The 13,418-nt window shown below is 38.2% G+C and overlaps 1 protein-coding gene across 1 annotated transcript in view; it reads right to left on the reverse strand.

Annotated features, from left to right (window-relative positions):
• mcu (mitochondrial calcium uniporter) overlaps nucleotides 1–13,418 on the reverse strand; it is a 97,934-nt gene that overhangs the window by 56,799 nt on the left and 27,717 nt on the right. The window lies entirely within an intron of this gene.

The following is a 13,418-nucleotide window of genomic DNA, read 5'->3' on the forward strand; positions in this document are numbered from 1 at the left end:
GTCAATGTCAGTGAGCCAATAAGCATGCAGCATGGTTGACTGTGACGAGGCATCAAGGAAAAACGCTAGTTTACGCCGGTTACGCTCAGAGACGTGGCTCATACGTGAGGCTGTAGTGTGTAAAGCGTCCCAACCCCCATTGATGATAAAGATGTGGAAAAAAATCAAAAGTGTGGCTACATTTCACCAGGCTCTATGCCAACAGCGTGTGATGCAATATTTGCGACAAGATAATTGCTGCCAAGACCGACAACACGACAAATCTGCTGAAGCACTTGACAGTGCACGGAATAAACTTACGAGCAGATTCAGAAAGTTGCTCCATCTTCGACTGCAAGAAGAACTGGAGCGCGTCACAAATGAACTGAAACTCGCCGTATAGGCTACTTGCCTCACAGACATGAGAAATAGGCATATAGAAAGCTTGAAATGTCTACTTTTAAGCGCACCAATTCAAATCGAAAACTATACTCTCTGATTATGTAATCCAAATGAAAGGTGCATTTCTCTCCATAGGCGCTATACTGCTGAGATGAACCACTGACTCCAAACACTTGTTTATTAATAAACAATTAAAATGACTCCTTGCTCTTTTTTCCCGACACATTCATAATCATTAGGCTACTTTTGCCAGTGCTTTGCGCCAATCTTATTCCGCCCCCCAGTGGTCTATATGAATCTTTGAGTATGTAAAAAAAAAAAAAATAATAGTCAACAAAGTGAAAAAATAAACCCAAATTTTTTTTTTTTTAGGTCATATGTACTGTAATCTTGTTTAAACAGATTTAATGAAATTGGAATCGGAAAAAGTAACGTTCAGGAACCGGTATCGAAGTCAAGGGATCGGTATCGATAATCTGGCTACGTAAGACTAACAAAAGCCTGACTGAAGTTTCAGTTATTTCAGTAAAGCTCAAAAATATATTCTATGAAATTAACATAAAAAATTCAAGGATTCAAAATTGTGTTCATTTGTGAAAATTATCATGACGAACATAAACGAACATTTATGATGTATGAATCAAACTTTTGTTGGTTGCAGAGCTTATTTTCTGCAGCAATCCAAAACGAATGAAAAAGTCTTTTTGTATTTTATTTTATTGAGGGGCAAAAATGCTACTTCCGGGTTGGCCAACAATAATATGTCATCACTGCAGCACTATAGAGAGAGAGAGAGAGAACAGAAAAAAAATTCAGAGAAAGATAATTTTGTGTCTGTCATTTTAAAGTGTCTTTTTTTTAAGTGTAGAAAAATAGGCTCTTGGAAAAATAAATATCTACAATATCATTGTGACAAATTGCTGCAATGTACCAAGTATTTTCTGATCCAAACTGAAATTTGAACTATTACAACCATAGCATATACACCTCCTTTCATTTTACTCAACATTTAGCAGCTGTTCCCTATCAAATTACAGCCAGTTATACACATTACAAATTAATAATGCAAAAGCTCAGCAATACAGACAGATGCAGGTGGTATGTCGCATCAAAGAGGCAGAAAGCAGCAGGGGACAGAGTGTGGATGTGAGGGAATATGTAGGCGAGGTGTAGCACGGGTTGAGCAGGGTCAAGGACTCAAATGTCTGCAAAGCTCTTATCTTAAGTTAATGCAGGCGCCGAGCCCATAGATCTCACTCTCGACTTCTGCAGTGCATTTGTACATCTCCCAGAGTGATAGATAAAAGGTGTCATGTCCATCACCTCAGGAACGAGAAGAAAGTAATAGAGAGAAAATAATAGGCCTGTGTATGCATAGCCAGAGATGGAATTTAAAACACGCTGTCTCACCAGTGTTTAAGCAGGGAGTCCTGACAGGACAGTCAATGCGAGAAACTTAATCATTTTGTTGAACTGACACAGTCTCAAGCATGAGTGAACCTCTCAGCCACTCATCCATGACAGCGCCAATTATCCCTGCCCTTTGAAGGCTACGAGGATATCCCTCTTTCAAATCGTCTCATCAAAATCTCCATTACTTTTGCAACATCCACTTATAATATAATAGTCAAGGAGTTTCTTGTAGTCTCAACAATTAGGCATCATACTTGCAGTCTTTTTCACGGACCATCTGATTGCATACTGCACTCAAAAATGGCAAGCACTCTCTCAATCTGCCAAGCACGAATCTGGGGTGCGTTTCCCGAAAGCATCATCAGCCAACTATGGTCACAAGTTCCGTCGTTATCAGCATAGTTCAACGAGTCGGTGTTTCCCGAAACCATAGTTCCAACGTACAATCTCAAAGTGTGATTGGAACGACAGATCTCAACCTGTGGTTAGAAGCATAGTTTCTTGTTTGCAAGACATGAGGACTCAATAAATCCTTATCTTGAGCAAAAAAACTAACAAAAAAAAGCTGACATTTAGAATGCATAAAAAAATGTGATTTACATCTTTTAGTTTGTCAAGATTTAAAGCACAGTTTTTGAAGAGTGTGCATGTGCGAACGTGCTCTATAGTGCATATTAACGAGCCTAGATTGAATCTGGAAATAAAGAACAATAACTGAGACAAAGGAGAAATAGTCCTCAGATGCCATGTCCGTAATTCATAGCAAAACATCTAACATTAATTCGATCTCAAACAGCTTCATTAAAACTAGTTATTACCCCACCACCTGCGTGACATCATTTACCATCCTGGTTGAACAAATTTAAATTCAAATTCAAATTCAAATTCAAATTCAAATTCAAATTCACTTGACTCACATGATATCACAGCAATAGTAAATGACAACGATCCAGTTAATTCCCAGTGGACAAAATTAAGTCCAGACTTACATTTGTTCTTTTTCAAGAAGCTGTTTCACTCGGATATACATCACTATAGGGAAGAAAAGACTAATCGCAAGCTCCGTTTCATGCCAACGTTAAATTGGTCATTTCAGACACCTGGGAGTGATGCTAAATAAATAATCAGTAAAAAAAAAAAATACTTATAAAATGTATCTGTGGATTATGCACAAAAACATTAGGTTTCACTTTATTTTGATGGTGCTTTCAACACATTCTGTTGACTATAAGTAACATTGCACCTACATGTCTACTAACTCTCATTAGAGTGTTATTAGAGTATTAGTAGACTGGTAGGGTTAGGGTTAGAATATGTTGATGTAGTTGCAAAGTTACTTATAGTCAAGAGAGTGTCTGTTGGGGAGCATCAAAATAAAGTGTTAGCAGATATTAAGCAGACAGTCTACTAATACTCTAATGACAGTTAGTTGACATAACAGAGGTCATTTATATGTTATAATTTGAATATTCTGTTGACTAAGTAACTTTGCAACTATGAGTAAACTAGTTATACAGGGTGGGCCATTTATATGGATACACCGCAACAACATGGGAATGGCTGGTGACACCAAAGTCCCGTTTGTGGCACACCAGTACATGTGAGGGGGCAAACTCCTCAAGATGGGTGGTGACCATGACATATACTAATGTGCCACAAACAGGACCTCAATATCACCAACCACTCCCATGCCACCACGGTGTATCCATATAAATGGCCCACCCTGTAGTTTTATTGCAGTTGCAGTAGAGGTGGAAAGTAATAAGAGAGGAAAGAAATACTTGTAGAAGCGCTGTTGTTATATAGACCTTATGTGCCAGAGAATCCATTCGAATTTCGTCTTTGAACTTCTTATATTTCTATAGCATCGCCGTCGAAGAGTAATTAGCTGGTGAAGTGGATTTACTTATTGTAGAGTTAGCGAAAGTTATCATAAGCATTGTAATGTTTGAAGCAGACGTCATAACAAAATTCAGTAAACCGGGAAGAATTTTAAACGAGCGGTTCATTCATAAATCCGTAAGATCTTACCTTTATGCTGTGGAAATACAAACCGGAAGACAGAACGCAATGAGTGCAGCTATATAAGGTCTATACAGTACTTCTGCTTGTATGACATTAAACCGCCATTAGAAGACAAATATGCTGGGACAATGAAAGCTGAAGTCCTATTGACAACTCAAAGGTTTAATGTTGCATGAAAGGTTACAGAGCATGTTTATGTGGTGAATCTATTGTGCCAGCCATTCAGATGAAGTAAGAGGTCTGCTGGAAAGCCAGTGTTGTGCTCAGCTGTGAGACTTCAATTAATCCAGTACACTGGCGGTAATTGTTTACGATGACCTGAGGTTAAAAGTGCATGCTTAGTGTAATTTGTTAATTGTACCCCGTGGATTCAAATGCGAGAAGATTAAAAAGAACAGTGGTTCAGAGGTTCGACTTAGGATAATAAACAAGTTAAAATTGTTCACAAAATAGAAAAAGAATCTGCCACCTCTTAAGTCATGTTGATCTAGCAAAAACAGAGCCGCTCTTCCTCCTGTGTGTTTACGACCAGATATCTTCACACAGCAGTTCTCCTTATCACCGCCTGAGACTGCTGGAACAGCTCGCATCCTTTGATGCTGGGTGGGGATTTCCAAGAAACGCAAAGTTATGAAGTTATCTCTCTGCGAAGGGATGAAATATCATGTCATGGTCACTGGCTTTTGAATTTTGCCCTGCAGAGTGCTGTCATCTTGCCAAACTGCAGAACTGTCATAAAGCAACCACGTGTATTCCAGTTTATTAGCCAGTCATTGTTAACGGCACCATGACAAGTTTCTCCCCAAAGATCAAAAGAACAACAATCCAGCTGTCTGGTTTTCTTCTGTCAGCACAATGACAGCGGTTTTATGGACATTTCATATCTTGAGTCCTGTAGACACAGTGACCATGAGCACAGGCTGACAGATTCAAAATGTGCAGACTAAACATAGGCCTAAAGAAAATGGTCTTAGGGGGTTTTGAACAGCTAAAATATATTTTTGTAACCGTAACTAAAACGTTGGCTATCAAAGGCAGGGGAAAAAATGGTCAGTTGTTGACAGTTATGTCAAAAACACTGTGGGAAGCTTAAACCACAGGAAAGTCACAGTTTAAAGTGACAAAATATGAAGTCGCAAATATTGCCTCAGCAACTGGTTAAATATTGATTTGCAGACTAATTAGGGATGAGCACATCATGAATTGACAAGGACCAAGCTGTGAGACATTTGCAAGGATATCATACATATTGCAAGGACATTTGCTTAGGTCCTCAATACACCAAACTGAATAAGGGCGGAGGAAATACACCCTGAACTCTTCTCAATTGTTTTTTCATGTGAATTTTTTTAATGCCTTTAAATAGCTTGACTATAATTCTGTTTAATTTAGTATGTGGATCTATGAATATGCAAATTAGCCCCGCCTCCAGTCAGTCAATCACACCAGCTCAGAGATCCACTCGGTCAACTTTACTGTAATAAAAGTAAAAATTTTAGTAAGATAAAAGTACGATTTTTCATATTAACGGAAAAATATACCAAAATAACCTGGCTTCTTGAGACTCCCCGGCTTCGCAGCAGTTAATGATATGCTAAACCGGCAATTTCAAACCACGTTTTCGAGACAGACTTTTTTTTAATTGTATTTTTCAGGAGAAAACACTCAGCAATGGTGTTGACTTATGAATTTGCACATGGTTTGTCTTAATGCATATTAAACACTGCATAGACAAACATCATAAAAAAAAAATGACTTTAATGATTTTGAGATTATAAACTGACATATTAGCTGAAAATAAAACAAGGAGGAAACTAATGTTGTCATGTTTCAGAGATAAGGGATATGGTAGATTTTGAAGAGCTTGTCAGTAAAAAAAATTATTAAAGGGGTCCTATTATGATTTTTCACTTTTTCAACTTTAGTGTTTAATGTTGCTGTGTGAGCATAAAAAAGATCTGCAAGGTTACAAAGCTCAAAGTCCACTCCGCAGGAAGATATTCTCTTTAACAGAATCCACTTTTCAAGAACTACAACAAATGGCTCATTGGGACTACAACATGCTTTTGCCAGATCTTGTGAAGTCACAATGTCACTCATTAAAATAATCCCAGCCAACGGAATATGCAAAAAAAAAGGGAGCAAGGCCTGGTTTAGCTCTACTAAAGAAGATGAAGAAGACCTGCTTTAGTAGCATGTTGTTGCCATGCTGAAGAGATTTTTTCCACTCTGCTCCAAAACCCTTTTGTTGGGTCTTCCTTAGGCAGACGAACTTAGAAAACAGTGGTTAAAGTTGATTTTTAACACGGTTCCTGAACATTATTAAACTTGACTCCTGCATTAACATAAGACTTGAAGTGGACTGGTGTATAACTATACACTTAAAACAAAATGGCAAGGAATATGTTATTTTGAATGTGTACACCCCTTATGAGTGTGTCAACTTAATGAAACTGAATATCTTAACAGACTTGCTTTTATAAATTAATTTATACAGGGCAATAAATTATCTAATGTGTTTGTTGTTGGTGATATGAATTCAGATATAACTGACAGTAAATCAATTTTTGCTAAATCACTTGAACCAGTTTTGTGAAAACAATGGGCTAATCCTGTCAATGAAAGCGCTTTTGCCCACATACGGTAAGCATGGCATACAACCTCGTGGCTGGATCATTGTATAGCTACAGCAGATGCACACACCTCATTAACAGACATGAAAATTCTATATGAGTTTTCAACTGCTGATCATATTCAATTAGAGATGCAAATAAACTATGAATTCTTACCTTTGACACAAAGTTTCGAAAATGAAAGTAGTGTTTCTTATTTGGATTGGAGCACTCTTTCAAAAGAAGAAATATCATATTCTATGAAAACGGATAACTTGCCAAAAGATATCTACCTGCCAAAGGAGGCTGCCTTGTGTAGAGATTCTAACTGTAAAAACTCGAGACACAGATCAGAAATTTGTTCTATGTATGATGATATAGTTAAAGCACTGGTTGATTCAAGTGAGCTCTCACAAATAATAAAAACCAAAAAGCAAGTGAAACCAGGCTGGAATACTAATGTAGCTGACTCTTATGATCAGGCACGAGAAGCTTCCAAAGAGTGGATACTTGCAGGTAGACCAAGATGTGGGCCTGTTTTTGAGCAAAAAAAGGGTCACCAATGCCCGATATAAGTACGCTGTACGTTTTATTGGTAAAAATGAGAGAGCCATGAGGGCTGATTCAATGGCCAGGAAACTTTTTTCTAACAACACGCATGACTTCTGGAAGGATGTCACTACCATGTGTGGTTGATGGCATGTCAGGTACTGATAATACTTAGAACTTTGGCGACAACACTACAGTAGTTTGTTTAATTGTGTTAAGAGTGAGTTAAGTTGACAGCACAGATATAATTCTGTCACTTGAAGTTTTTAAAGCAATTTGCAACATGTCTAATAATAAAGCTGGTGGGTTGGATGGTGTTGCTGCTGTGCATTTAAAGTTTGCAGTTGCGAGGTTGGCTCCACTGCTTTCTATCTGTTTTACTGCTTTTCTTGAACATGGTTTTTTATCTGACTCAATGTTAACTGTCTTGTTAGTTCCTGTGGTCAAAGACAAAACTGGGAAAGTCGGCAGTTCTGACAATTACAGACCAATAGCATTGGCCAGCATAGTGTCAAAAATTAAATCTACGGATAACCAGTTTGGTTTTAAAGCTATGCTGGGCACAGACATTTTTATATATGCTCTTAAAGAGATAATTGCTAAATATAAAAACCAGAGCTCCTCCATTTTTATGTGTTTCTTAGATGCATATAAAGCATTCGACAGAGTAAACCACGGAAAATTATTTATTAAATTAATCCAAAAAGGTGTACCCAAATATGTAGTACGTATGTTAACCTACTGGTATGCACAGCAAACAATGCAGATCAACTGGGGGAACAGTGTGTCTGCTCCATTCAAAGTTAGCAATGGGGTGAGAAAAGGGGGAATCTTGTCCCCAGTTCTTTTTAACTTGTATTTGGATGAACTGTCAACAAGGCTCAGAGCGTGTAATACAGGTTGTGTGTAATACTTGTAGTGTTTAGTCCGAGCACTGCTGGGCTACAGCAGTTACTAGTCTGTGGTCTAGATTAGAACATGACATACAGTATAATGCAACTAAGAGTGTCGTCATGATCTGTAGGACCAAGAAAAGTTTATGAAATTTCCGGACTTCTTTCTGTCAAATGTTGTGCTTGAAGTCACAAGGAAAATCAAGTACCTTGGACATATCTTCACAGAGGACATGTCTGATGATGAAGACATTTTTAGACAATGTAGAACTTTGTATGCCCAGGCTAATACTCTCGCACACAAGTTTGGACACTGTACCGACAATGTTAAGATGACTCTGTTTAAGACATTGTACATCTCTGTACACGGCCCATCTTTGGACTAACTATAAAAAAGCCAGTCTGCAAAGGCTGCAGGTGGCCTACAATGATGCTTTAGGGGCGGCAGTGGCTCAGTGGTTCATGTAGGTTGTCTACAAACCGAAAGGTTGGTGGTTCAATCCCTGGTTCCACCTGACCAAGTGTCGAGGTGTCCATAAGCAAGACACCTAACCCCAGCTGCTCCCGACGAGCTGGATGGCGCCTTGCATGGCTGACATCGCCGTCGGTGTGTGAATGAGTGAGTGAATGGGTGAATGTGAGGCTATGTAAAGCGCTTTGGTGGCCACAGGTCTGTGAAAGCGCTATATAAATGCAGTCCATTTACCATTTACCATTTGTCGTATGCTTTTAAAGTGACCAAGATGGACTAGTGCGAGTGAAATGTTTGTCACAGTTCAAATTAACACTCTACAAGCAACTTTGCGAAAGTTATGTATAGCTTTATCTGTAGGTTAAATAAATCTGAGAATGAAATAATTAGGCCTATGTCACTAACAAATATTAGATTTAGTGCAGTCCGCTACCAGTCCAAGCTGTGGAGGCACTGGTACAGCTGTCTTTTTAAAATGCCTATTTAAATTGTTGTTTTTTTCTATTTGGTGTGTGTGTGTGTGTGTGTGTCTTGTATCTATATTGGACCATGAGTCAGGAATAAAGTTGAGTTGAATTGAATAGAATTGAATTGAATTATAACCCCATCCTTTATCTGTGTGCTGCACGTTTTACAGAGGACGGCTTCCAGAACCTAAGAGAATACAATGCCGGCTACATACAAAAGCTTCTGAGCTCCCACTTTGTCGGAACAACCAGTTGTTTATGGATCACAACCTGCAAGTATGTTTAATTACTTCTTGTGTTTTATATTAACAGTTTCAATTATAAATGTTATGTTGTTGTTAAGATGTAAACAAAGGGCAAAGTCTTTTGGCTCCACTAGCCTGCTAGCTAACATAAGGCCCTGGTCGATTGGATCATCTAAAATAATTCTGTATTTTTAGCTTCAGAATCATGAATACTTTTATTCTGGTGTCACCATTGTCCTGTGAATTGGGTTACCAGCCCCAAGTCCAAGCCTATTCATTTACACCCACCCACAATGTAATATCAAATTTAGCATTTTAAATCAACAGTACATTTTTTGTTAACCTTTTAGCATATGTCTTTGAGAATACCAATAACATCGTATCGTGAGTTCAGTATTATGATATGTATCGAATCGTGACATGAGGGTATCGTTACACCCCTAGTTCATGTGGTCGAATGTGTTCGAACAGCCACAAAGGATCACCTAATGTGTAAATATTATGGGAAGTGTGCTAGAAGACAAAAAACAAACCAAGCACAACGTTTTCTCACCATTCTGATTTCTAGCACACACACACAGCGTTCAGCTAGTCTTGAGGCTGTCAGAGCAGAAACGAAAGCTACTGCTCTCCGTGTGATTTTCAGTCGTCTTCGGGCACCTTCATGTGTAAATTTCGCAAGTTTATTTTGTCCATTAATTTGAAAGATCTAAAAAAAAAAAAAAACATAAATTTACCTGCCCATAGACCCTCCCCTCGAAGAAATCAGAAGAAAGTGGACAAAAGAGACGGATTAAAACACGTCTTAATACTAGGTGTAAACAGGGCCTTACAGTGTTGATATAGAATTTAACTATGGGGATCTCACTTTTATAAGACTGTTCACTGATCATTAGGAACTTCCCACTCTGAAAAGGTTCTGCACGATCCTCTTGTTCATTAACATTCTCAGGTTCTGAATCGTGTTGAATCATTGTTAATATTTACACCTGAGCCAATGAAACTCGCAGTTATGGTAAGGGGCATGACATTACTGGAACACGCTCGAAGCGGTTTGCCAATCACAACACACTGGGCCAGCTAAATAATCAGAGCACATTTTATATTTGCAGAGGAGGGGCTTCATCGAAACAGGAACTAAACAGAGCATTTGAGACAGACTGGGAAGAGAAGTTCTGCAATAATGTAAAGTACCGTATGTGAAGAAAAATCAAGCACAAAACAATTCTATTACACCCCAAAAACAAAATCAAGAATTTGTAAAAGGGTATAATAGGACCTCTTTAACAAATATGCTCTGACGTAGTCCTAATACTCTCTCCTCACAGTTTTAAAGAACACCTTTTCCTAATGAGATTCCCTATGAAGTTCTTCTCTGGTTTAGAAATCAGTAACAGACCTAGAGTTAATATATGACCTGACATACAAACTCGAGCAAGTGGTAATGAGGCCCCCGTGATACACAAGACCAGAGTGCAGCAGTTCTAAATACAGACAGATGGCTGAGAGAAACTGGAGTACGAGGTAAATAAAGTCTTACACGCAAACTAAACACCCAAAGAGGCTTACAGGCCTACAGCATGACACAGGAGACATCCTGGAAAGAGCTGTACTATGCATTAATTGTACTTAGTATAGCAAGGTGTGAACAGACCTCAGTCTTGAAGAGTATATCTGGGAGTTCTCAGCAAAAAATCTAATTAACTTTGCCCTCCATTTGGCAATTACACAGAAATGTCAACCAAAAAAAAAAAAAAAAAAAAATCAAGACTTTAGAAAAGGAGCAAAAGTTTTAGATTCTTAATTTGGGCCTGTATTTCACTATAATGATGTGCTATAATAGATTTATGAAGTTAACTGCATCATTTATCCACCACACATAAGTTGTGTGCAACAATACTAAAACAACCTTTTCATATTTTATGGTTTCAAAATGGGGAGCAGAGGACTCCTTACTCTCAATTATCAATAAGAATTTTCCAGACAAACAATATGTATAAAAATTATACATTTATAAAGGCACTGCATTTCAGTAATATCACATCTTTAACATTTTATAGGTCAACAACATATAACTTTGTCCAAAGCGGACTTATGCTTACATCATTTATAGCCATAATTTCAAACAAAATAATTATTTCCATTTTATTTATATGGTCCTACAGATTTGGTTCAATTTAGTCAGTTAAACTGATGATCCTAACAGAACAGATTCTTTGTAAAGCTTTGAAACCAGCTCTCTACAGAAAATAGCCTAAAGTGATTTCTGGGTCACTACATTGAGTACTTCTTGAAAAAAAGAAGCCATAGATTATAAATAGCTATCAAGAGTTAGTTAATGAGAATTATACAAACTTGATCATACTGAGATGTAATTTGAAGGACACGAATAACACCACATATATACATCCAAAGCATAATTAATCTACACCGCAGATTACAAAACCTTGCATCAAGCCCGACAGACATACCTTACAACATTGTGTGAGTAGTACATTCCATTATTTGATGTTCATGTCACCTATATTGCAAAGTTATAGATCAATATTTATAAACTTTCATTGCTCATTGTGCTTCAGTATGTACTAACAAAAGGCTCAGTAAAACTGTAACCTTTAATATGGGCACTGAAATAGTGAATAAGGGCTTAGAATAATTTCCCAATCAAAACTGCAAAAAATAAATAAATAAGCTTTCAACAAATTGCATTATAAATACAAACAAGTTAGTTTGTAGTTAGTACTTTCACTGAGAAGTTAAATTTTTATGTTTTGACTGCAAATGTCATGTCCAAAACGGCTGATCATATGGCTTGAGACCGTGTGTGTGTGTGTGTGTGTGTGTGTGTGTGTGTGTGTGTGTGTGTGTGTGTGTGTGTGTGTGTGTGTGTGTGTGTGTGTGTGTGTGTGTGTGTGTGTGTGTGTGTGTGTGTGTGTGTGTGTGTGTGTGTGTGTGTGTGTGTGTGTGTGTGTGTGTGTGTGTGTGTGTGTGTGTGTGTGTGTGTGTGTGTGTGTGTGTGTGTAAGACTTCTCTCACATCCAAAGCAATCTCGCTTTAGACAGCTGCTGGAACAAAGACTACAAAAATCAATGACTGCTGCTTGAATGAGGATAAAAGCAGCATTCACAGCTTGAGTGTGTAAATGTAATGATATGGGATCAGAAGGAAGGTATGCTTTGGTGGAATGATGAAAGGCCCTTATAGATATTAGGCTCTTTTCGAACCCTTTCTTTTTATTAGCCATTGTTTCTATGTCAAGCATCACTATTACTATAGGACATACTGTATAGGAGAAAAACAAACCTCTAAATACTACGTTTTAAACTTTGGTGTGCAGCTTGTCCTGAAGTGCTTGTGCCATTACACCCCAAATCTGGTAGTTTGTGGCTTTTTTCAAAAGGGGGTTCACACTAACAGCAATTAAATAACTAGTGCAAGTCAAATGTGTTGCATCGGAAAAGATTGCTGTTGCTCATGTTGCTAGAAAGACTCCTGGTTGCTTTGTCACCTCTACTCACAGTCTGTGAATAGCCTATTAGTGTTTCCCAACCCATATTCTGGAGGCACACCAACAGGACACTTTTTGGATGTCTCCCTTAACTGGTCCATCCATTTCAGGTCTTGCTGCAGGAATTCTGGCCCTCAAGATCCAATCTCCTGCAGAGTTCATCTCCAACCCCAATCAAACACCCCTGAACAAGCTAATCAAGGTCTTCAGGATCACTAGAAAGCTACAGACAGGTGAGTTTGATCAGGGTTAGAGCTAAGGGGCTGTTTACACGACACCGTTTTCAACTAAAAACGCAAAACTTTTTATGCGTTTTGGCCGTTCATTTACAGGACAACAGCCTTTTGGTGGCAGAAAACGCAAACTTTTGAAAATATGACATATAACGGCAGGCCTGGCAGCAGAATACAGCGTTTTTAGTCGTTTTCACGGATCCGTGTGTTTGGGGATCGTTTTTGACAATGATGACACCTGTACACGGAAAACTCAAAGAAAAAACTCCTCCGTTTTAAGCATTTCATTGTTGTGTAAACGTACCCTAAATTCTGCAGGAAAATGGATCTCAATTGTCAAGGTTGCCCAGCTCTTGGAGTCTAATGATTACTAATGAGCTGGAAAGTTGAATCAGGTTTGTTTCATTGGGAAGAAAATGTGTATTGCTGGTGTGCCTCCAGGAACAGGGTTGGGGAAACACTGCTATAAGTGTTTGGATATACTCCTGGATGACAGGTCTGAAGGATGCACCTAAACTTTAATGGATAAATAGTTCACTTTGGTGGCTGAACAAAAACAAGGCTTGATGACGCTCACTGTCCAAAGGATTCAAATCTCAAGTAAATAAAGGATTGACAAG

This window comes from Leuciscus leuciscus (assembly GCF_965113295.1).
Source record: "Leuciscus leuciscus genome assembly, chromosome: 22".
Lineage (NCBI taxonomy): Eukaryota > Metazoa > Chordata > Actinopteri > Cypriniformes > Leuciscidae > Leuciscus > Leuciscus leuciscus.